Genomic DNA, 26,056 nt, shown 5'->3' with positions numbered 1-26,056 from the left:
CCTTACTTATTAAAAGTCCGCCCCCGGTAGCTGAGTGATCAGCGCGACGGACTGTCTATCCTAAGGTCCCGGGTTCGATTCCCGGCTGGGTCGGAGATTTTCTCCGCTCAGGGACTGGGTGCTGTGTTGTCCTACTCATCATCATTTCATCCCATCGACGCGCAAGTCGCCGAGGTGGCGTCAAATCGAAAGACTTGCACCAGGCGAGCGGTCTACCCGACGGGAGGCCCTCGTCACACGCCATTATTATTATTATTATTATTATACTTATTAAAAGAAAGCATTTAAATTACAAATATTTCCATACAACTAAAAAAAATTATATATTGGTAGCAGGTGCCATGCATCCTGCATTTGCGGTGTTACAAAAGTCGCCCACCATACGGCCCAAGAACAGTCAATGAGAAAATGAGATGTACAGTAGCGCAGACATAGTACAATGAGTGCTCCATGGGGGGAAGTGGTGGCTTTATGTAGTGCATCAGGCCGCGAAAGGCACCAACACTGTGAAATCCGATATTGGGCAGCGTCGACACCGTACAGAAAAGGGAAAAGAACTCAACCCAAAAAGTCTTGAAGGTCCAACGGTTCGTCCGGCCGCCATCTCATCCTCATCCCGTAGGTGTAATGGGATATGGAAGGCCTGTAGTCAGCAGCCCACACTCCTGGCCACTTTCAATTTCTGAGACCTGGGCTGAGTGCACCCTGTTTGCCGACAGCGCTCGGCACACCTGGACAGTCACCCGACCGAGTGCGAGTCACTGCTTAACTTTGGTGGTTTAACGGAAACAGGTATGACCACTGCGGCAATGTCGTCGGTATAAAATGCGAAAAAGGTAACAGAACAATAAGTACTCAACACTCCGACCTGAAATGTTATGTTTTACTGTGTTGATGCTAACACAAGAAGTATGTTCTGTTTTACTGTGTTCCAGAATGGCTGGCGCACATTTTTCTATTTAGTTGTCAGCCAGCAATAGATATCCATATAATCTTATAATTTCCTTTCCTTGAACTTTCCCGTTTCTTTTACCCACCTATTAAGAACTGCAACAAGACCAGTTTTCGTAGTATGTACCGCGTGATTAAAAAAGAAAGAAAACTTTTAATTAAATTCTTCATTTGTGTGGCCATAGTGTCCGTAATTGCTTCTTAATTCATGAGGGTATTTTTGATCCGTCGTTGCAACTCCAAAATACGTGATTTTTTCATCTGACTCGTTTCGCTTTATTGAGGTGGTCTGTAATTAAGTTTATTTACATTCCGATTTGATTTTTAGATCTAAAAACAGTTCGTTAAGAATAGGTTGGTTTGTACTGAAATGTCCCCTTTGGAAGATTATAAATTACTGTGCTGGTAAACTTCTACTTTATTTGATACAGAAACAGGTGTGCAAAACTGAACGTACTCAGATATTTCTCTCTTTACTTATTCTGATTAACACTAAACTGACACACAATATTTTTCAGCGCAACGCAGTCTGACTTTCAATAACCCCTACAAAAGAATGACCCTGACTAACAATAACCTATACCTTTCATGAATCACTTACCTCACAAAAATCTTCGTTACTCGAACTACTGCAATACAGCGAGCGCCAATAGTGCCAGCTAAATAAAAGTAACTACTGAAGGCACTAACTCCTGATAGGCATAGTTAGCAAATGAAAGATTCTGATAGAGAACAAACAATGTATTTACCTTAATAATGTTCAAAAGTAATTCATGACATCTATCTTTACAAATTTCCTTTTTCTGATGGGGACACGTCCAGATCGTTCGCTTATAGTAATCTCTCAAAACTCTGGCATCTGACTCTCCACATCCACCACTGCTGGCCGCTCACCTCAAACTGCACAACGCTATGCGCTGTTGACATCCAACTGCCCAACACTACACAAACGAATATATTCCAACAATGAGTCCAACTAGCCACAGACTGCCCACAGTGCAGTCAGCGATTTCCATACAGAGCACTACGTGGCGTTACCAACATAAAAACCTCAACAGCCTAATTACACTACTTACGGTGATTTTCCGGCTGCTTTCTCGCTTACATCGGGAAATGTCGTCTGCTAGCACATCGTTGTTTTTCTGTGTTAGACACATAATTTTCGTTCACCTTTTAGCTGTTCTGCAGCTCTATGCATTTCTCACAAAACACTTTTCTGCGCACCACTGTATTCTGTTTGTTTTCGTACTTCAAGAATGTGTTGATGTTTGTGTTTTGTAGTGTTGCCAACATAACCTTTCCACTACTTTGTCTTTGACCTACAAATATTCTTTTTTAAATTAGATTATTGTATGTCTGTAATTCTATTTAAGTATGTTTCTGTGTATTTATATACTGTGTAAGAGTAGAAACCATGATGAGTGGACATAGCAGTGTGATGGAGTGTGGGTTAGAGGAGAAGGTGAGGAGCGAGAGGTGAAATGAAATTTGAGGGAGGGGGGGGGGCTTGTGGGAGAGTGGGAAAGGCTCTTTTCTTTTTCATGTGATTTCATAAATTATTCTACATAGAGTATGGTTTCCGATATTTATCTGGTCGTTGAGCAACTGTTTATTTTGTGTTAGTGCTTTGTGTATATGGGAATTTTCTTGGAAAGGAAGGAGCTGTCTGTCTTTACAGATTTTTAGGATATTCATATCGTTTTCAACATTGCTTGGTCTATAGTTTTCTTTTTTTAGATGATCCGCAGATGTTGAATGTCTTATACCGTATCTGAAGACTCTGATGTGTTCTTTATATCTCCTGTCAAATGTCCTACCACTCATTCCAGTGCATATCCTCTTACAATCTCTGCAACTGAGCTGACACATACCACATTGTTGGTATCTGTCTAGTTTTTATTTTAGTTTTGGGATGTGCTTTTGTATGGAATTGTTTGTTTTGTAAGCAATGTTTATGTCTTGTTTCTTGAATATGTTTCCTATTTTATGAGTGAATTTGTTGTGGTAGATCACTGTATGCCATTTTTTTGTTGTAGTACAACTTGTAGGAGTTAGTGTGGTTTGGTTAGTTTTCTTCCTTATTTGTCCCTTTATTTTTTTGTTTAATTTGTCTGCCATTGTTTTTTGTGTCCATTTTTAATGCTATTTGTTTTTTAATGGCTAATTCTTTTTGAATTTTCTGTACATGTCTAATGTATGGTTATTATTGTCTTTCCTTATGCTTATGTCCAAAAAGTTGAGAGTGTTTTCTTGTTCTTCTTCTATTGTGGACTTTATGTTTTTGTGTATTTGTGTAGTTGTCGTATTCTGTTTTTAGGTTCATATACCATGCATATTATGTCATCCATGTATCTGTACCGAAGGATCAAAAATACCCTCACAAATTTTAATTGTTCATTACAAACTATAAAAAGCACATTGTGCATGTCACTGGATAGAGGAAGGTTCAAAGTTTGTACACAGCCACCTCGTCGTTTGTTTGTAGCAACACGGTGACTACAACACAAGAGAAATCACTTAGTATGTTGGAATTTTGCAAAATCAATTGATTATTCAAATGCAACGTGCATTCCACCGTCGATTCAGTAAGAAGCCGCCTCTACACAAACATATTTATGACTGGCGTAAAAAAAGTGTTGGAAATCGGTTGTACATGCAAAGGTAATAGCGCTGGTCAGGCACGCACGTCCAATGAAATTGTAGAGCCTCTCCGGAATGCTTTCAGACGGAGCTCTGGGAAGCCCACAAGATGGGCAGGGCAGGAATTACGACTTCTTCAAACAACGCGTTCTGAAACGACGCCGTATATGAAGCCATACAAGTTGCAGTTACTGCTGTAAGTAGGCTGTTTAGGTTTTTATGTTGATAACGCCACGTAGCGCTCTATATGAAAATCGCTGACTGTGCTGCGTGAAGGCTGTGGTTGGTTTGCATTGTTGGAGTATGTGCTATTGTAGTGTTGGGCAGTTGGCAGTTAACAGCGCGTAGCGTTGCGCAGTTGGAGATGAGCCGCCAGCAGTGGTGGATGTGGGGAGAGAGATGGCGGAGTTTTGAGAGCGGATGATCTGGACGTGTGTCCATCAGAGACAGTAAATGTGTAAGACTGGATGTCATGAACTGATATATATATATATATATATATATATATATATATATATATATATATATATATATATATATAAATGACTTTTGAACACTATTAAGGTAAATACATTGTTTGTTCTGTATCAAAATCTTTCATTTGCTAACTATGCCTATCAGTAGTTAGTGCCTTTAGTAGTTAGAATCTTTTATTTAGTTGGCAGTAGTGGCGCTCGCTGTATTGCAGTAGTTTGAGTAACGAAGATTTTTGTGAGGTAAGTGATTCATGAAAGGTATAGGTTATTGTTAGACAGGGCCATTCTTTTGTAGGGAGTATTGAAAGTCAGATTGCGTTGCGCTAAAAGTACTGTGTGTCAGTTTAAGCACAGTCATGTAAAATTTTTCTAAGGGGACGGTACACTGCAGCAACTGCGTCCGGCGACAATAACGCAATGTACTAATTTTGCGTTTGATTTCTCCAGTATATGACGCGACACTTTTTCCGAACGACATCCTTTAGAACGAATCGAAGTTTCATCTAGCGGATAAAATTAACCGCCATAATGTAAGGTTTTGGGGGTCACAAAATCCTAGCGTCGTCTTCGAACATGAACTGAATGTGTTTTGCACCTTTTCTGTTCATGGCGTTTATGGACCTTTCGTTTTCCCAGGGGAGTCTCACTCGCATGTCATACACGGATATTCTGCACAATTGGTTGTTTCCTCAACTTCTCAAAAATTCCAAAGATTTCGTTTTTTATGCATGACGGCGACCCACCACACTTTCACCTTGATGTGTGACGTTATCTTAACAACACCACCCCATAACGTGGGATTGGAAGACGTGGACAACAAGATGTCGTTCAATCATTTTGGCCTTTCAGGTCACCAGGCCTCACAGCTTGTGATTTCTTTCTGTGGGAATACATATGAGACAGAGTCCTGGTCCCAGATTGGCAGCTACTCTTCAAGTGTTGAGAAACAGTATTGTTGCAGCTGTCGATTCAGTAAGCAGGGACCTATTGATTCGTGTATGGGATGTAATGGGGTACCTTTTCGAAGTCTGTCTAGCAACGCGTGGTGCTCATGTTGAGTATATCATACAGTGTCTGTGCGAACATCAAACTTTGAACCTTCCACTGTCCAGTGACATGCGCAATATGTTTATATCTCCCATAGTTTGTCTGCAACAAACAACTGAATTGTGTGCTTTCTTTTCGAATCACCGTCATCACCATCATTAATTAACTGCTGTAGACGTGTAGTTTCGTTAGTATAAAGCGTTAGCGGAAGACTAATAGCCAATAAGACCCTTTGAAATTTTCATTTGAAGGCTGCTTGCCGGGCAGAGTACACTGAAACGGTAAAGAAATTCGTATAGGTACGCTCATTCAAATATAGAAATATGTAGCAGGCACAATACAGCGCTGCGGGCGGCAAAGCATATGTAAGTCAAGAAGTGTCACGTGCAGTTGTTAGATCGGTTAGTGCTGCTACAGTGGCTCCTTATCAAGATTTAAGTGAGTTTGAACGTGGTGTAATAGTCGGTGCATGAGCGATGGAGCACAACATCTCCCAGGTACCGATGAAGTGGGGATTTTCCCGTACGACCATTTCACGAGTGTACAGCGAATATCAGGAATCTGGTAAAACATCAACGACATCGCTGAGGCCGGCAAAAGATCCTGCAAGAACGGGAACAACGAAGATTGAAGAGAATCGTTCAACGTGACAGAATTGCAACCCTTCCGCAAATTGCTGCAGATTTCAATGCTGGGCCATCAACAAGTGTCAGCTTGCGTACCATTAAATGAAACGTCATCGATATGGGCTTTCGGAGCCGAAGGCCAACTCGTGTACCCTTCACGAGTGCACAACACAAAGCTTTACGCCTCGCCTGAGCCCGTCAACACCGACATCAATCTGTTGATGATTGGAAACATGTTGTTTGGTCGGACGAGTTTCGTTTCAAATTATATCGGGCAGATGGACGTGTATGGGTATGGAGACAATCTCATGAAGCCCTGGACCCCTCATGTCAGCAGGTGACTGTTCAAGCTGGTGGAAGCTCTGTAATGGTGTGGAGCGTGTGCAGTTGGAGTGATATAGGACTCCTGATACGTCTAGACACGACTCTGTTTTGTGACACGTACGTAAGCATCCTGTCTGATCACCTGCGTCCATTCATCCATTCATGATCATTGTGCATACCGACGGACTTGGGCAATTCCAGGAAGACAATGCGACACGCCACACCTCTAGAATTGTTACAGAGTAGCTCCAGGAACATTCTTCTAAGCACTTCCACTGGCCACCATACTCGCCAGACATGAACATTATTGAGTATATCTGGGATGCCTTGCAACGTGCTGTTCAGAATAGATCTCCAACCCTCGTACTCTTACGGATTTATGGACAGCCTTGCAGGATTCATTGTGTCAATTCCCTCCGGCACTACCTCAGACATTAGAAGAGTCCATGCCACATCGTGTTGCGGCACTTCTGCGTGCTCGAGGGGGCCTTACACGATATTAGGCAGGTGTGCCAGTTTCTTTGGCTCTTCAGTGTATTTTATTTGAATTACTGAATTGTTACCAACCTTTCATGTGGTTCGACTCTTACGCGACCATTAATCGCTGGAATATAGGTACAGGTTCCTGAGACCGCCGCCCAGGGGAGAGGGTGAAAAATAAGGTGGAGGGGGACGGGGTGGCACGGCGAAGCGATGGGCGATTATTTAAATGGTGGCCGGTAAAAGGTAGACGAGTGTGGCCGAAGCTGGAGCGGAAATTAAACCGCGCCCAGAAACAAACAGCGGCCGTAAAACACCCTGGCAGGAGCGATGGGGTTCCGCCGGCTGTAGCAATCCCGCCAGACCTGGCCCGCCGCCCAAATTCCCGTCGTCGGCGTGCGCTGCGGGCGATTTACTGGATCGTCCCGGACTTATTTACCTCTGCGTTCGAACTCTGCAGGCCGCCCCACGGTGTGTGGCGACGGCAACGCAGTGTACCGTAATCATTTCCCACGCCTCTCCTCACGGCCCATACCCACCTCTGCAGCCGAGGTCGCTAACGCACGCCCGTGTGGCAGCGGTCGACTCGGGAGTTGCCGGTTCTAATCCTGGCCGTGGAAGAAATCTTCATCGCCAGTATTTGGCCTGTAAGTCAAGCAGTCTGGACACTACTCCTAAGACTGCAAGAGAATTATCGGAAAATCAGCTTGACAGGGCATGCAAGCATGTTGCTTATACACTACTGGCCATTAAAATTGCTACACCAAGAAGAAATGCAGATGATAAACGGGTATTCATTGGACAATTATTTTATACCAGAACTGATACATGATTACATTTTCACGCAATTTGGGTGCATAGATCCTGAGAAATCAGTACCCAGAACAACTACCTCTGGCCGTAGTAAAGTCATGATACCCCTGGACATTGAGTCAAATAAAGCTTGGATAGCGTGTACAGGTACAGCTGCCCATGCAGCTTCAACACGACACCACAGGTCATCAAGAGTAGTGACTAGCGTATTGTGACTAGCCAGTTGCTCGGCCACCATTGACCAGACGTTTTCAATTGGTGAAAGATCTGGAGAATGTGACGGCCAGGGCAGCAGTCGAAGATTTTCTGTATCCAGAAAGGACCGTACAGGACCTACAACATCGGTCGTGTATTACCCTTCTGAAATGTAAGGTTTAGCAGGGATCGAATGAAGGGTACAGCCACGGGTCGTAACACATCTGAAATGTAACGTCCACTTTTCAAAGTGCCGTCAATGCGAACAAGAGGTGACTGAGACGTGTAACTAATGGCACACCGTACCATCACGCCGGGTGTTACGCCAGTATGGCGATGACGAATACACGCTTCCAATGTGCGTTCACCGCGATGTCGCCAAACACGGATGCGACCATCATGACGCTGTAAACAGAATCTGGATGCATGCGAAAAACTGACGTTTTGACGTTCGTGCACCCAGGTTCGTCGTTGAGTACACCATCGCAGGCGCTCCTGTCTGTGATGCAGCGTCAAGGGTAACCGCAGCCATGGTCTCAGAGCTGATAGTCCATGATGCTGCAAACGTCGTCGAATTGTTCTTGCAGATGGTTGTTGTCTCGCAAACGTCCCCATCTGTTGAACCAGGGATCGAGACGTGGCTGCACGACTCGTTACAACCATGCGGATAAGATGCCTGTCATCTCGACTGCTAGTGATACGAGGCCGATGGGATCCAGTACTGCATTCCGTATTACCCTCCTGAACCCACCGATTCCATATTCTGCTGACAGTCATTGGATCTAGACCAACGCGAGCAGCAATGTCGCGATACGATAAACCGCAATCGCGAGGGGCTACAATCAGACCTTTATCAAAGTCGGAAACGTGATGGTACACATTTCTCCTTCTTACACGAGGCATCACAAGTACGTTTCACCAGGCAACGGCCGACCGATGTGGCCGAGCGGTTCTAGGCGCTACAGTCTGGAACCGCAGGTTCGAATCCTGCCTCAGGCATGGGTGTGTGTGACGTCCTTAGGTTAGTTAGGTTCAAGTAGTTCTACGTTCTACGGGACTGATGACCTCAGCAGTTAAGTCCCATAGTGCTCAGAGCCATTTCACCAGGCAACGCCGGTCAGCTGCTGTTTGTGTATGAGAAATCGGTTGGAAACTTTCCTCGTGTCAGAACGTTGTAGGTGTCGCCACCGGCGCCAACTTTGTGTGAATGCCTTGAAAAGCTAATCATTTGCATATCTCAGCATCTTCTTTCTGTCGGTTAAATTTCACATCTGTAGCACGTCATCTTCGTGGTGTAGCAATTTTAATGGCCAGTAGTGTAAGAATATTAATATGTCTGCAGCTTCGTGGTCTCGTGGTCGCGTTCTCGCTTCCCGAGTATGGGGTCCCGTGTTCGATTCCCGGCGGGGTCAGAGAAATTCACCTGCCTCGAGATGACTGGTTGTTTATGTTGTCCTCATTATTTCATTATCATTCATTGGCAAGTTTGGACTGAGCAAAGATTGGGAATTTTGTACGGGCGCTGATAACCGCGCAGTTGAGCGCCCCACAAACCCAACATCATCATCATTATAAGAACAATATACAGAAGAATAGGAAAAACCCGCCAGGTTAGCCGAGAGCGCTAATGCGCTGCTTCCTGGACTCGGGTAGGCGCGCTGGCCCCGGATCGAATCCGCCTGCCGGATTAACGACGAGGGCCAGTGTGCCGGCCAGCCTGGATGTGATTTTTAGGCGGTTTTCCACGTCGCTCTAGGTGAATACTGGGCTGGTCCCCACGTTCCGCCTCAGTTACACGGCTTACAGACATTTGAAACGCATCCGCACTTTTCCATGATTTACACTCGACACAGACAGAGGGGGTACTCTGATTACGTCCCGGGGGGTATGGGGTGGCGGCAGGAAGGGCATCCGGCCACCCCTTCAAATTAAGATGCTAAATCCGATTTAACCAAGCCAACCCCGCGCATCATGCTGGACAAAGGCGCAAGCGATAGCGATAGAATATGGAAGAATGGGAAAGAAAACTGAGGATGTGTTAGATGACGACCAGTTCGGCTTTAGGAAAGATAAAGGCACAAGAGAGACAATTTTGACGTTGCAGTAAATAATGGAAGCAAGACTAAAGGAAAATCTAGAATCGCTCATAGGATTTGCTGACCTGGAAAAAGCCTTCGACAGTGTCAAATGGGGCAAGACGTTCGAAATTCTGAGGAAAATAGGGGTAAGCTATAGAGAGCTAGAGGGAATAATAAGAGTGGACGACCAAGAACGAATTGCTCGGTTTAAAGAGGGTGTAAGACACGGACGTAGCGTTTCGCCACTACTGTTCGTCTGTACATAGAAGAAGCAATGATGGCAATAAAAGAAAGGTTTCGGAGTGGAATTAAAATTCAAGATGAAAGGATAGTAATGATACGATTCGCTTCTGAAATTGCTACCCTGAGTGAAAGTGAAGAAGAGCTGCATGATCTGCTGAATGGAATGAACAGTGTAATGAGTACAGAATATGGAGAGAGAGTAAAGCGAAGAAAGACGAAAGTAATGAGAAGTAGCAGAAATGAGAACAGCGAGAAACTTAACATCAGGATTGATGGCCACGAAGTTGATGAATTTAAGGAATTCTTCTACATATACAGCAAAATAATCAGTGAAGGACGGAGCAAGTGGGACATCAAAAGCAGACTAGCACTGGCAAAAAGCGCATTCCTGGCCAAGAGAAGTCTACTAATATCAATCATAGGCCTTAATTCGAGGAAGAAATTTCTGAGAATGTACCTTTGGAGCACAGTACTGCATGGTAGTGAAACATGGACTGCGTTAAAAACAGTTCAGAAGAGAATCGAAGCATTTGATATGTGGTGTTACAGGCGAATGTCGAAAGTTAGGTGGACTGATAAGGTAAGGAATGAGGAGGTTCTACGAAGCATCGTAGAGGAAAACACTGACAAGGAGAAGAAACAGGACGATAGAACATCTGTTAAGACATCAGGGAATGAGTTCCATGGTACTAGAGGGAGGTGTAGAGGTAAGAAACTGTTGAGAAACACAAAAACTTTAATACATTCAGCAAATAATTGAGAATGTAGGTTGCAAGTGCTACTCTGAGACGAAGAGGTTGGCTCAGGAGAGCAATTCGTGGCGAGCAAGCATGAAACCAATCAGAAGGCTGACGGCTCAAAAAAAAAAAAAAAAAAAAAGAAAAGCAAAGGAAGTCGAGGAGTACCGTAAGATTCTTCATAACAATTGGCATCTGTGCACTGGATTTAATTTGAAACAATGTATTGCGAGGTGCATTCAAGTTCTAAGGCCTCCGATTCTTTTTATAATTAACTACTCACCCGAAATCGATGAAACTGGCGTTACTTCTCGACGTAATCGCCCTGCAGACGTACACATTTTTCACAACGCTGCCGCCATGATTCCATGGCAGCGGCGAAGGCTCCTTTAGGAGTTTGTTTTGACCCCTGGAAAATCGCTGAGGCAATGGCAGCACGGCTGGTGAATGTGCGGCCACGGAGAGTGTCTGTCATTGTTGGAAAAAGCCAAAAGTCACTAGGACCCAGGTCAGGTGAGTAGGGAGCATGAGGAATCACTTCAAAGTTGTTATCACGAAGAAACTGTTGCGTAACGTTAGCTCGATGTGCGGGTGCGTTGTCTTGGTGAAAGAGCACACGCGCAGCCCTTCCTGGACGTTTTTGTTGCAGTGCAGGAAGGAATTTGTTCTTCAAAACATTTTCGTAGGATGCACCTGTTACCTTAGTGCCCTTTGGAACGCAATGCGTAAGGATTACGCCCTCGCTGTCCCACAGCATGGACACCATCATATTTTCAGCACTGGCGGTTACCCGAAATTTTTTTGGTGGCGGTGAATCTGTGTGCTTCCATTGAGCTGACTGGCGCTTTGTTTCTGGATTGAAAAATGGCATCCATGTCTCATCCATTGTCACAACCGAGGAAAAGAAAGTCCCATTCGTGCTGTCGTTGCGCGTCAACATTGCTTGGCAACATGCCACACGGGCAGCCATGTGGTCGTCCGTCAGCATTCGTGGCACCCACCTGGATGAGACTTTTTGCATTTTCAGGTCGTCATGCAGGATTGTGTGCACAGAACCCACGGAAATGCCAACTCTCGAGGCGATCTGTTCAACAGTCATTCGGCGATCCCCCAAAACAATTCTCTCCACTTTCTCGATGATGTCGTCAGACCGGCTTGTGCGAGCCCGAGGTTGTTTCGGTTTGTTGTCACACAATGTTCTGCCTTCATTAAACTGTCGCACCCACGAACGCACTTTCGACACATCCATAACTCCATCACCACATGTCTCCTTCAACTGTCGATGAATTTGAATTGGTTTCACACCACGCAAATTCAGAAAACGAATGATTGCACACTGTTCAAGTAATGAAAACGTCGCCATTTTAAGTATTTAAAACAGTTCTGATTCTCGCCGCTGGCGGTAAAGTTCCATCTGCCGTACGGTGCTGCCATCTCTGGGACGTATTGACAATGAACGAGGCCTCATTTTAAAACAATGCGCATGTTTATATCTCTTTCAAGTCCGGAGAAAAAAAAATCGGAGGCCTTAGAACTTGAATGCACCTCGTACTTCATGGAGTCAAGCCATGTGACATTATTGAAGGTGATCTGGTTCAAAATGGTTCAAATGGCTCTGAGCACTATGGGACTTAACATCTGTGGTCATCAGTCCCCTAGAACTTAGAACTACTTAAACCTAACTAACCTAAGGACATCACACACATCCATGCTGGAGGCAGGATTCGAACCTGCGACGTAGCAGTCGCACGGTTCCGGACTGAGCGCCTAGAACCTCTTGACCACCGCGGCCGGCGAAGGTGATCTGGGGTGCAGGTGCGAAAGGGATTTGCAAAAATATACTGGACAAAAAGTAGAAACATGAACGTTGTGTGTGCTAACTGAGAAAGGTATGTGACTTGTTCTGCGCCTCGTAATGCTGTTTCCTGCTAACGGGAAGAAGGCTTTCCGCTGCGCCATTACAGTAAACGCTCACTGTTGCCACCGCGTCAATGCGTCAAAGGAGCATCTCAGTTAGACAGTGAACTAACACCATTTAGTTTCAGCATGAGGGAGTTTAAACGCATTGTAAATCGTACTTTAGATAAGTACGTGCCTAGTAAGAGGATTAAGGGAGGAAAAGACCCACCGTGGTTTAACAACGAAATTTCGAAAAGGCTGAGGAAGAGAAGGCTGTTACGTTCTGGGTTCACAAGAGAAAGCGCAAAAATTAGCAGAGATTGGTGTGCGTGTAAAAAGATCAGTGCGCGAAGCATGCAACCATTGCCACCGCCATACCGTAGCAAAAACCCCTAGCAAAGAACCCGAGAAATTCTGGTCCTATGTAAAATAGCTAAGCACGTCTAATGCTTTCATTCAGCCCCTTGTTGACCAGTCTGGTGTGGTAAAACTAAAGATAGCAAAATGAAAGCCACACCAGAAATCGTTCACACAGTAGAATCGTACAAACATACCGTCATTTGACGATAGGACAGACCCCCGTCCGACGACATATTAACGAGCATACCTGCCCTAGAGAAACAACTTAAAGATTTGAAAACAAATAATCACCAGGTGCGGATGGAATTCCAGTTCGATTTTACAAAGAGTGCTCTACAGCATCGGCCTCTTACCTAGCTTTCATTTATTGCAAATCTCTCGGCCAGCACAAAGCCCCAAGCAACTGGGAGAAAGCACAGGTGACTCCAGTATATAAGAAGGTTAAAAGTACGGACCCGCAAAATTGCATACCAATATCCTTACCGTCGGTCTGCTGCAGGTTTCTTGAACATGTTCAAAAAATGGTTCAAATGGCTCTGAGCACTATGGGACTTAACATCTATGGTCATCAGTCCCCTAGAACTTAGAACTACTTAAACCTAACTAACCTAAGGACTTCACACAACACCCAGTCATCACGAGGCAGAGAAAATCCCTGACCCCGCCGGGAATCGAACCCGGGCACCCGGGCGTGGGAAGCGAGAACGCTACCGCACGACCACGAGCTGCGGACAAAAAGTAGACAGATGGACGGTGTGTATACTAACTGAGAGAGGTATGTGACATGTTCTACGCCTCGCATTGCTGTCTCCTACCAACGAGAAGAAGGCTTTCCACTGCGCCATCACATTAAACGCTCGCTGATGCCACAGCGTCATTGCGTCAAAGGAGCATCTCAGTTAGTCAATGAACTAACATCACTTAGTTTCAATATGAGGGTCGTAGGGAAATTATGGAGAGAGTTTAAACGCATTATAAATCGTGCTCTAGATAAGTACGTGCATAATAAGTGAATCAAGGGAAGGCCGGCCGCTGTGACCGAGTGGTTCTAGGCGTTTCAGTCCGGAACCGCGTTGCTGCTACGGTCGCAGGTTCGAATCCTGCCTCGGGCATGAATGTGTGTGATGTCCTTGGGTTAGTTAGGTTAAAGTAGTTGTAAGTCTAGGGGGCTGATGATCTCAGATGTTAAGTCCCACAGTACTTAGAGCGATTTGAACCATTTTTGATTAAGGAAGGAAAAGACCCACCGTGGTTCAACAAGGAAATTCAGAACAGGCTGAGAAAGAGAAGGGTGTTATGCTCTTAGTTCACAAGAGAACGCGCAAATGGGACAGTCAAAAGTTAGGAGAGATTCGTGCGCCTGTAGAAAGATCGATGCGCGAAGCATGCAACTACTGCCACTGCCATACGCTAGCAAAAAATCCTGTGGAGAACCAAAGAAATTCTGGTCCTATGTTAAATCGCTAAGCGGGTCTAATGCTCCCATTCAGGCCATTGTTGACCAGTCTGGTGCGGCAAAATTGAAGACAGCAAAATGAAAGCCCCACCAGAAATCGTTCACACAGTAGAATCGTACAAACATACCGTCATTCGACGATAGGACAGACCCCCGTCCGACGACATAGTAACGAGCATACCTGGCCTAGAGAAACAACTTAAAGATCTGAAAACAGATAAATCACCAGGTGCGGATGGAATCCCAGTTCGATTTTACAAAGAGTACTCTGCAGCATTGGCCTCTCACCTAGCTTTCATTTATTGCAAATCTCTCATCCAGCACAAAGCCCCAAGCAACTGGGAGAAGGCACAGGTGGCTCCAGTATATAAGAAGGTCAAAAGCTCGGACCCGCAAAATTGCATACCAATATCCTTAACGTCGGTCTGCTGCAGGTTTCTAGAACATGTTCTCAGTTCGATTATAATAAATTTACTTGAGAAGAAAAAGTTTCTGGCCATCAATCAACACGGTTTGAAAAAAAATCGGTCGTGTGAAACCTTACCCTTTTGTCACATGACATACTGCAAACTACGGATGAAGGGCGACACGCAGATTCCATATTTCTAGATTTCCGAAATATATTCGACACGATGCCCCACTGCAGACTGTTAACGAAAGTACATAGAATCCCAGATATGTGAGTGGCTCGAAGAGTTCTTGAATAATAGAACCCAGTTAACTGTCCACTGTGTCGAGTGTACATCAGAGACAAGGACATCTTCAGGTGTGCCCCAGGGAACTGCGAAAGGACCGCTGTAATTATCGGTTTACATGCATGACCTGGTGGACAGGATGGGATGTAGTCTGTGGCTGTTTGCTACAAAGGCATGCATCAATGCAAGAGGGCGTAGTACTGGGAATTAGAAGTGCCAGTGAGTACAGCAATCTGGACCACCACCTCTGGAGGTGTCGCTGTATGGTGGTACAACATGCAATGTGTGGTCTTCATGAGCAGTAAAAATGACGGAAATGATGTTTATGTTGATCTCAGTTCCAACTTTCTGTATAGGTTCCGGAACTCTCGGAACCGAGGTGATGCAAAACGTTTTTTGATGTGTGTATAAGTTCGCGATCGTGAGTGCTAAAAGCGTAAGGAATGCAATGTCGCGATGAGCGGGCCATGCTATTTTAAAACTGTGTACGGTAAATTGATAACTGAATTGTGTGTGTAAGAAACTTAAGTCGTGCGAATGTGCCTTCTGTTTTATACAGCGATTGTTACGTCAAACTGAACTATGATAAGAGCAGCATTATTGCATGGAGAATCATTAACTAAGCAAGAGGATGTTCCGATGGCAATCTCATGACTTATGGAAGTTCAATAACTACGGCGCCAGAACCATGCAAGTATGCATTAAAAACTGCGTTCATTTACAAGGTGGAATGCGAATGTGGAGAGGCATACATCGGCGTGACTGGCAGACCAATAGCCACGTTCATTCGGGAACACGAGCGCTATATTCGTCTAGGGCAACGCAACAAATCTGCAGTGGCAGAACTTCAGCAAATTTGCGAAATAGAAAAAAAAACCAGCGAAACCTGTGCGTTGGCCAAATGGTTCAAATGGCTCTGAGCACTATGGGACTCAACTGCTGAGGTCATTAGTCCCCTAGAACTTAGGACTAGTTAAACCTAACTAACCTAAGGACATCACAAACTTCCATGCCCGAGGCAGGATTCGAACCTGCGACCGTAGCGGTCTTGCGGTTCCAGACTGCAGCGCCTTTAACCGCACGGCCACTGCGGCCGGCTTGTGTTGGCCAAGCAGCCGGTTACGTCGAAACGCGAAATCAGAGAGGCCATCGAAATACTTAAACACCCTAAGAACATGAACAGAGAGGATGGACTTTGGCCTGCCGCATCTTGGCTGCCAGCAATGGAAATGGAAATGAGAATATGGCGTCAGTGGCCGGGAGTTCCCAGTCGGGAAGATCGGCCGTCAAGTGCAGGTCTTATTGAGTGCGACGCCACATTGGGCGACTTGCGCGTTGACAACGGAGATGAAATGATGATGAGGACAGCACAACACCCAGTCCCTGACTGGGGGAAATCTCCCTCCCTAGCCGGGAATCGAACCCCGTGCGTGGCATTCCAACTTGGCTGCCTCCAGTCATAGCCCAACAGACCGCACTGTCAACACGAAGCACGAGCACTACCGGCGAGTAACTGCAACTGCCACCGCGCGGCCGATGTCCAGCAGTTGGTAAACAGCAGCCAATTTGTCATTCGACGGTGACCATCAGTCACGGCACATAACACAAGAGCCAATAGACAACAGAGGTTACGTTCTCCCTCCACCGTAATAACCTATTAAAATAAAGTTCCTTCTCCTTCTTCCTTAAGCGACCAATGAAAGGAACTACCTTTTTAAGCCGTCCGGGGTGGCCGAGCGGTTCTAGGCGCTACAGTCTGGAACCCCGCGACGGCTACGATCGCAGGTTCGAATCCTGCCTCGGGCATGGATGTGTGTGATGTCCTTAGGTTAGTTAGGTTTAAGTAGTTCTAAGTTCTAGGGGCTGATGACCTTAGAAGTTAAGGGGAGCCGGAGGTGCCTATGCTGCCCATGTTAAAATCACTAAGCTTGAGAAACATTTATGAATAAACTACCAAATAGAAAAATTTGAATTTTTTTTACGTGTGCAGTGGTTTAGTATCGCAGTTATGACAGGGATTTTGGAGTATCTTTTCTAGTTTTCTTCCAATTACTTGTTTTATTAATGACCCAAATTTTTTTACAAATAATTGCTTTATAATTACACTGAAATGAAACTACTGAACATATTGCCAAATGGCTGTGTTACAATTTAACTTTGACCACTAGGAGTGCTGTATAAAAATTTCATCTCTCTAGCTTGAGTGGATTTTGAGAAAATGTTCCCTATATTCGAAAAATTCTAATTTACGGGAAATGGCTATCAAAGTTTCTCAATACATTCCTGCACTATAGGATGGATTATCAGGGTCTTCTTTTTCATCCTCCAAAAGCTTCCTCTTCTGTCTTCTTTTCTGGCCTGTTGTTCCATCATACTTCATATGCCTTTCTCTTCTTTCTGCTCCTCTTATCCTTTCTCTGTCAATATTTCTTAGTGCACGTACAGTGTTCACCCCAGCTGTAAATCCTAATGCCTTCAGAACTTCACACTTCACACTGTTCCCTTGGTTGTAGGTTGCTATTGCATCATAAATGCCAAAGTGCAGTGTTTTTATGCTTACAAACACCCTTTTAGGAATCACTTTCCAAATCGAATTGTTTACGCTCTCATTAGGATTCTGCGTCCTTCCGTGTAGACATTTGTGTAACAATTCTGGCTGTGCTAAGTCATGAAAAATTGGTTTTGTTGATCCCTCCTGATTCTTGCACATACTGTATATTACCCGCTTTACACAAGAAGTATAATACTACCAACAACAGGAGCAACACTGAACTAATTCGAAACGGTAAACAGCAAAGGGGCGATGTTCCGCGCTCTTAGTATCGCAACTTGGTATTAGTGTTAATTTTCTTTTCCCTACGTTCTTCCTCTTCTTATATACACGGTTACTAAAACGTGGCATCGTAACCAGAACAAAAGTGTACGACAATATTAAATGGAGCAAGATGTTCGAAATTCTGAGGAAAATAGGAGTAAGCTGTAAGGAAATACGGGTAATACACTCCTGGAAATGGAAAAAAGAACACATTGACACCGGTGTGTCAGACCCATCATACTTGCTCCGGACACTGCGAGAGGGCTGTACAAGCAATGATCACACGCACGGCACAGCGGACACACCAGGAACCGCGGTGTTGGCCGTCGATGGCGCTAGCTGCGCAGCGTTTGTGCACCGCCGCCGTCAGTGTCAGCCAGTTTGCCGTGGCATACGGAGCTCCATCGCAGTCTTTAACACTGGTAGCATGCCGCGACAGCGTGGACGTGAACCGTATGTGCAGTTGACGGGCTTTGAGCGAGGGCGTATAGTGGGCATGCGGGAGGCCGGGTGGACGTACCGCCGAATTGCTCAACACGTGGGGCGTGAGGTCTCCACAGTACATCGATGTTGTCGCCAGTGGTCGGCGGAAGGTGCACCTGCCCGTCGACCTGGGACCGGACCGCAGCGACGCACGGATGCACGCCAAGACCGTAGGATCATACGCAGTGCCGTAGGGGACCGCACCGCCACTTCCCAGCAAATTAGGGACACTGTTGCTCCTGGGGTATCGGCGAGGACCATTCGCAACCGTCTCCATGAAGCTGGGCTACGGTCCCGCACACCGTTAGGCCGTCTTCCGCTCACGCCCCAACATCGTGCAGCCCGCCTCCAGTGGTGTCGCGACAGGCGTGAATGGAGGGACGAATGGAGACGTGTCGTCTTCAGCGATGAGAGTCGCTTCTGCCTTGGTGCCAATGATGGTCGTATGCGTTTTTGGCGCCGTGCAGGTGAGCGCCACAATTAGGACTGCATACGACCGAGGCACACAGGGCCAACACCCGGCATCATGGTGTGGGGAGCGATCTCCTACACTGGCCGTACACCACTGGTGATCGTCGAGGGGACACTGAATAGTGCACGGTACATCCAAACCGTCATCGAACCCATCGTTCTACCATTCCTAGACCGGCAACGGAACTTGCTGTTCCAACAGGACAATGCACGTCCGCATGTATCCCGTGCCACCCAACGTGCTCTAGAAGGTGTGAGTCAACTACCCTGGCCAGCAAGATCTCCGGATCTGTCCCCCATTGAGCATGTTTGGGACTGGATGAAGCGTCGTCTCACGCGGTCTGCACGTCCAGCACGAACGCTGGTCCAACTGAGGCGCCAGGTGGAAATGGCATGGCAAGCCGTTCCACAGGACTACATCCAGCATCTCTACGATCGTCTCCATGGGAGAATAGCAGCCTGCATTGCTGCGAAAGGTGGATATACACTGTACTAGTGCCGACATTGTGCATGCTCTGTTGCCTGTGTCTATGTGCCTGTGGTTCTGTCAGTGTGATCATGTGATGTATCTGACCCCAGGAATGTGTCAATAAAGTTTCCCCTTCCTGGGACAATGAATTCACGGTGTTCTTATTTCAATTTCCAGGAGTGTATTTGTCACAGAAAAAAATGTAGCCAACCCTTGCACACTCGCTGTATGCGTAACATAAGGCGCTGTATGCGTAACAGGCCGAGAAAATCCCAAGCAGTTCGCCAGGAAGTCACGAGAGGGTGTTAGATGCATTCAGCAGCCGCCCATATCCTCTTCAGGCGTGGGGGAAAATGGTAATAACTCCACTTCTCGGGCGAGTAGAACAATAATTCAAAGTTTACATTAAAGAGGAATGTTCCAATTAATTTTCGGTAGAAAAAAAATAAATCGTAATTTTTTGGATTTGACCATCTCCGGCTCCCCGTAAGTCCCATAGTGCTCAGAGCCATTTGAACCATTTTTTTTTACCTTTTTAAAATTATGACGTAGTGATACGCGCGGTGAACAGTAACAACAAAATGTAAGGGACACTGCATAGCTATAACGCACCCGTAGACCCAGAAGAAGGCCGCTGCAACCGTGGCCGAAACATTGGTTTTTCTCCAACAGCAGTAGTTTTATACATTATGACGCGGTACCAAACCCATAAAACTTGTATGTCGACTGTGTCTGGTCGCAGAAGCCTAGCAGTTATAATATTGTATGTGTTCTTACGCATTCTTTTGGAGGGTGTGTTTTCATACATGTGTGTGGTTTATCAGACGTATTTACGTGTTTTGGTTGTGGTATGTGCCAGTCGACGTAAGATGAGGTGTCGGCCACTAAATCCCGGGCGCCGACCAATCACAGCAAAGCTGCTCTCTTGCTGTTGCTGCAAGGTACGCTACCAGCAGTTTGATTTTGACAGCTGTCAACTACGTAAACTGTGTTTACATTCGATAAGACTTCAAGGACAATGGAACGTGCTGTGTCGTCCGAACAAGACACAGCCAGGGCAAAAGCACCACAGGCGCAAAGGCGCGAGCTGGTCCCAGTGCTATAGAGACTCGCCACTTCCGCAGGTTCTATCAGCGCCACGGGCGGCTCTGAGGATGAAGATATCGACCTCGCCTCTGCCAATTACCGGCCGAGTACAATCCGCCAGTGATCGGACGACAACGGACAGAAGCCTACACGGAAGATAAAAGAGCAGCTCTCTCCCTCTTGGTTATGGATCGTCGTCCAGGGCTGATTCAGACAGGGAACGTCGTTTAGTGAACTCTTAGAAGTGAACAGACAGCTGTTGTAAATTGCATTTGCTATTTACCGTGAAGTTTACCTACGATTATTTGCACTTAGCCATTGAGGGCCTTTTTGTTATATTACATGCAGACATTGCAGACCTCAATATCCGACAAGTCACAAAGAGAAGTAAACCTTTTCAACTCATTTGTGTGACGTTGTTAATAGTTTGCTGGGGTGTTGTAGAACCTTCGTTCTCCTATTCTGTTACCTGACCCTGAAGCATACCTGTGTAACAGTGGCAGGGAGGTTTGACGAACACTCAAAATCGGCCTACCGTAACAACAGTGGCAACTCGCCCTCCACAGCAGTAGAGACGAGGCCCTCATAAAAACAGGCGACGAGGGTTTACAAAACTGGCGACAAGGGTTTACGGAAGAATGTAGCCCAATTAAATCATGTGATGCTAAGGGAATCAGATTAGGAAACGACACCTAAAGTAGTAGATGAGTTTTGCTATTTAGACAGCAAAATAACTGATAATGACCACAGTAGAATGGATATAAAATGTAGTCTGGCAATGGCAGGAGAAGCACTTCTGAAGAAGAGAAATCTGTTAACATCAGGTATAGATGTGTTAGGGAGTTTTTTCTGAAGGTATTTGTCCGGAGTGTAGCCTTTTATGGAAGTGAAACATGGAAGGCATGCTCTTAGCGTAGAACGACATGTGTAACCTACTTTTGGAAGTCACTTCGTAAATACAGTGTAAGTAAAAATAGAATAGAAGCTTTCGAAATTACATGCTACAGAAGAATGCTAAAGATTAAGCGGGTCGATTACGTAGCTAATGAGGAAGTACTGAATAGAACTGGAGAGACAAGTAAGTTGTGGCACAACTTGTTCAAAAGAAGGGATCGGCTGTAAGACACATTCTGAGACCAGAATGAGATTTTCACTCTGCAGCGGAGTGTGCGCTGATATGAAACTTCCTGGCAGATTAAAACTGTGTGCCGGACCGAGACTCGAACTCGGGACTTTTGCCTTTCGCGGGCAAGTGCCGAGTTCGAGTCTCGGTCCGGCACACAGTTTTAACCTGCCAGGAAGTTACATTCTGAGACATCAAGAGATCGCCAATTTGGTGTTGGGGGGGAAGTGTGTGTGTGTATGCGGGGGGGGGGGGGGGGGGAGGGGGTGAGAAGCGTGTAAAAATCGTAGAGGAAGACCAAGTGATGAACACAGTATGCAGATTCAAAAGAGTGTAGGTTGCTGTAGTTATCCTGAGATGAAGAGGCTCGTACAGGATAGAGTGGAATGGAGAATTGCATCAAACCAATCTTCGGACAGAAGAGCATAACAACACAAGAAGACGTCATATTATGGGCATTCTCATTACCAAAGGCGAGTTTATTTGGCTCTTTGTTGCACCCAAACAAAGCTGTAGCCGTTTCCTTAATTATTCACGAGTTTATTCGTGGCAGTTTTCGTTTTGTATATTGTGTTATTTGTCGTTGCCAAACTCTGAGGTGGTTACTTTCGTTAAATTTGGGAAATAAAAATGGTTGCTTTTGAATTTAAATAATGAAAATACGAACAACTTAAATTGGAAGGAACACATAGAAAATGTTGTGGGGAAGGCTAACCGAAGACTTCGTTTTATTGGCAGGACACCTAGAAAATTTAACAGATCTACTAAGGAGACTGCCTACACTGCGTTTGTCCGACCTCTTTTAGAATACTGCTGCGCGGTGTGGGATCCCTACCATATAGGACTGACGGAGTACATCGAAAAAGTTCTAAGAAGGGCAGCACGTTTTGTATTATCGCGAAATATGGGAGAGAATGTCACAGAAATGATACAGGATTTGGGATGGACAGCATTAAAAGAAAGGCGTTTTTCGTTGCGACGGAATCTTTTCACGAAATTCCAATCACCAACTTTCTCCTCAAAATGCGAACATATTTTGTTGACACCGACCTACAAAGCGAGAAACGATCACCACGATAAAATAAGGAAAATCAGAGTTCGTACGGAAAGATATAGGTGTTCGTTCTTTCCCCGCGCTATACGAGATTTGAATAATAGAGAATAGTGAAGGTGATTCGATGAACCCTCTGCCACACACTTAAATGTGATTTGAAGAGTATCCATGCAGATGTAGATATAGATGTAAAAAATTCACGTTTTAAATTACGCAGAGTAGATCTCTGAAAACCGTTTCCTTTACACTTTGCACTTGGTTCGTATACCGCCAGAATTTCAAGGTGAATCTGTGGGTAGTTCAGACTTTTTGCTCACAATAATCGTGTAGTGTCGCGTACTTTAGGTACGTTTTCCCGTTGCCCCGCCATTTCACACTCTCACTGTGATGCAACTGTTATCGGCACCGCATCGGAGTCGTGTGTGCAGAAACCCCAGAACATTTACAGTCCTCCGAAAATTCACCACTCTTGTTTCGCAATGCTCTTAGCGTAGGACGACATGTGTAACTTATCTTTGGAAGTCACCTCGTAAAATAGCTTCTTTTTTCATATGACGCAGTTTACTTATGTTTAATCTATCAGTTGTCATCATGTGCTTTAAGTTTCTCCATGTTTCTTTCATTTTAGACAATATCGCTAATATTAACTGGAAGACAGAGCCCCTGTTTATTCGCAGTGAAGTAATAGTTTCGTAGGGGACGTACGCTGATCAAAGATCACTGCTCTGCTTGTTTACAGACGCTTTTTAAAAACAACCTTCTAAAGCTATTGAGCGCCGTTGTTCTAACCAGCAAGTCAAAGCATCTAGACCTAAAACAGCTAGTTTCTCATAGATATCGATGTTTTAGTTTATTAAAACACCAATCACTAACACCACAGCCCACGAGAGGCAAGGACCTGCTTTCCATTTCTGGCCCATCATACATTTTTAATTTACCAGGAAATATCAATCAGAATAAATCTATGAGTTACGAAATACATTGCATTTATAAATTTTAATTCTCGATTTGCAGTCCCCAAATCAAATATATATATACACTCCTGGAAATGTAAAAAAGAACACATTGACACCGGTGTGTCAGACCCACCATACTTGCTCCGGACACTGCGAGAGGGCTGTACAAGCAATGATCACACGCACGGCACAGCAGACACACCAGGAACCGCGGTGTTGGCCGTCGAATGGCGCTAGCTGCGCAGCGTTTGTGCACCGCCGCCGTCAGTGTCAGCCAGTTTGCCGTGGCATACGGAGCTCCATCGCAGTCTTTAACACTGGTAGCATGCCGCGACAGCGTGGATGTGAACCGTATGTGCAGTTGACGGACTTTGAGCGAGGGCGTATAGTGGGCATGCGGGAGGCCGGGTGGACGTACCGCCGAATTGCTCAACACATGGGGCGTGAGGTCTCCACAGTACATCGATGTTGTCGCCAGTGGTCGGCGGAAGGTGCACCTGCCCGTCGACCTGGGACCGGACCGCAGCGACGCACGGATGCACGCCAAGACCGTAGGATCATACGCAGTGCCGTAGGGGACCGCACCGCCACTTCCCAGCAAATTAGGGACACTGTTGCTCCTGGGGTATCGGCGAGGACCATTCGCAACCGTCTCCATGAAGCTGGGCTACGGTCCCGCACACCGTTAGGCCGTCTTCCGCTCACGCCCCAACATCGTGCAGCCCGCCTCCAGTGGTGTCGCGACAGGCGTGAATGGAGGGACGAATGGAGACGTGTCGTCTTCAGCGATGAGAGTCGCTTCTGCCTTGGTGCCAATGATGGTCGTATGCGTGTTTGGCGCCGTGCAGGTGAGCGCCACAATCAGGACTGCATACGACCGAGGCACACAGGGCCAACACCCGGCATCATGGTGTGGGGAGCGATCTCCTACACTGGCCGTACACCACTGGTGATCGTCGAGGGGACACTGAATAGTGCACGGTACATCCAAACCGTCATCGAACCCATCGTTCTACCATTCCTAGACCGGCAACGGAACTTGCTGTTCCAACAGGACAATGCACGTCCGCATGTATGCCGTGCCGCCCAACGTGCTCTAGAAGGTGTAAGTCAACTACCCTGGCCAGCAAGATCTCCGGATCTGTCCCCCATTGAGAATGTTTGGGACTGGATGAAGCGTCGTCTCACGCGGTCAGCACGTCCAGCACGAACGCTGGTCCAACTGAGGCGCCAGGTGGAAATGGCATGGCAAGCCGTTCCACAGGACTACATCCAGCATCTCTACGATCGTCTCCATGGGAGAATAGCAGCCTGCATTGCTGCGAAAGGTGGATATACACTGTACTAGTGCCGACATTGTGCATGCTCTGTTGCCTGTGTCTATGTGCCTGTGGTTCTGTCAGTGTGATCATGTGATGTATCTGACCCCAGGAATGTGTCAATAAAGTTTCCCCTTCCTGGGACAATGAATTCACGGTGTTCTTATTTCAATTTCCAGGAGTGTATATATATATAGGAGATCGCTCCCCACACCATGATGCCGGGTGTTGGGCCTGTGCCTCGGTCGTATGCAGTCCTGATTGTGGCGCTCACCTGCACGGCGCCAAACACGCATACGACCATCATTGGCACCAAGGCAGAAGAGACTCTCATCGCTGAAGACGACACGTCTCCATTCGTCCCTCCATTCACGCCTGTCGCGACACCACTGGAGGCGGGCTGCACGATGTTGGGGCGTGAGCGGAAGACGGCCTAACGGTGTGCGGGACCGTAGCCCAGCTTCATGGAGACGGTTGCGAATGGTCCTCGCCGATACCTCAGGAGCAACAGTGTCCCTAATTTGCTGGGAAGTGGCGGTGCGGTCCCCTACGGCACTGCGTAGGATCCTACGGTCTTGGCGTGCATCCGTGCGTCGCTGCGGTCCGGTCCCAGGTCGACGGGCACGTGCACCTTCCGCCGACCACTGGCGACAACATCGATGTACCGTGGAGACCTCACGCCCCACGTGTTGAGCAATTCGGCGGCACGTCCACCTGGCCTCCCGCATGCCCACTATACGCCCTCGCTCAAAGTCCGTCAACTGCACATACGGTTCACGTCCACGCTGTCGCGGCATGCTACCAGTGTTAAAGACTGCGATGGAGCTCCGTATGCCACGGTAAACTGGCTGACACTGACGGCGGCGGTGCACAAATGCTGCGCAGCTAGCGCCATTCGACGGCCAACACCGCGGTTCCTGGTGTGTCCGCTGTGCCGTGCATGTGGTCATTGCTTGTACAGCCCTCTCGCAGTGTCCGGAGCAAGTATGGTGGGTCTGACACACCGGTGTCAATGTGTTCTTTTTTTCCATTTCCAGGAGTGTATATATATATATATATATATATATATATATATATATATATATATATATATATATATATATATATATATAAAATTTTGTGTCAAACTCATGTGCTGTCTACACAGACAACTTTGCTCGTAGCACTTGTATAATGTGACGACTGTATGTGTAGATTGGTACATCAACCTGTGCCACATGCACTCCACCACACCACTACCCCTGGTGTCAGTTGTCTATT

This window comes from Schistocerca cancellata, chromosome 10, assembly GCF_023864275.1.
Source record: "Schistocerca cancellata isolate TAMUIC-IGC-003103 chromosome 10, iqSchCanc2.1, whole genome shotgun sequence".
Taxonomy (NCBI): domain Eukaryota; kingdom Metazoa; phylum Arthropoda; class Insecta; order Orthoptera; family Acrididae; genus Schistocerca; species Schistocerca cancellata.
The sequence above is the reverse complement of the archived record's forward strand: the minus strand, read 5'-3'. Positions refer to the sequence as shown.